This window comes from Arachis ipaensis, chromosome B09 (genome assembly GCF_000816755.2).
Source record: "Arachis ipaensis cultivar K30076 chromosome B09, Araip1.1, whole genome shotgun sequence".
In the NCBI taxonomy this organism is placed as follows: Eukaryota; Viridiplantae; Streptophyta; class Magnoliopsida; order Fabales; family Fabaceae; genus Arachis; species Arachis ipaensis.
Genome location: NC_029793.2, coordinates 19,110,615 through 19,111,518, shown reverse-complemented (window position 1 = coordinate 19,111,518; position 904 = coordinate 19,110,615).

Genomic DNA, 904 nt, shown 5'->3' with positions numbered 1-904 from the left:
CAGCTTGGTTTAGCCGCTTAGGCCAGGATTTTATTCCTTTTAGGCCCTCCTATCCACTGATGCTCAAAGTCTTGGGATCCTTTTTATTTGCCCTTGTCTTTTGGTTTTAAGGGTTATTGGCTTTTTACTCTTGCCTATTGGTTTTAAGAGCTTTTGGCTTTTTCTGCTTGCTCTCTATATTTTTTTTCGCTATTATTTTTTTTTTCGCCTATTTTTTTTTTCTGCAAGCTTTGTTCTTTGCTGCTTTTTCTTGCTTCAAGAATCATTTTTATGATTTTTCAGATTATCAAATAACATGTCTCCTAGTCATCATTCTTTCAAGAGCCAACATATTTAACATTCTTAAACAACAACTTCAAAAGACATATGCACTGTTCAAGCATACATTCAGAAAACAAGAAGCATTGTCACCACATCAATATAATTAAACTAAGTTCAAGGATAAATTCGAAACTCATGTACTTCTTGTTCTTTTGAATTAAAACATTTTTCATTTTAAGAGAGGTGATGGATTCATAGGACATTCATAACTTTAAGACATAGTTACTACTACTAATGATCATGTAATGAAGACACAAACATAGATAAGCACATAACACAGAAAACGAAAAACAGAGAAAGTAAGAATAAGGAATGAGTCCACCTTAGTGATGTCCTTGAGCTCTTCTATGTCTCTTCCTTGTCTTTTTGCTCCTCCATTGCTTTTAGATCTTCTCTGATTTCATAAAGGATGATGGAGTGCTCTTGATGTTCCACCAGTAGTTGCTTCCAATAATTGTGTGGAAGAAAATATATCCCCTGAGGTATCTCAGGGATCTCTTGATTTGCAGCCACATGTTCTACCACTGAGCTATAGATCCTTTACATAATTGTTTTACCACACCAAACTTAGAATGTTGCTCGC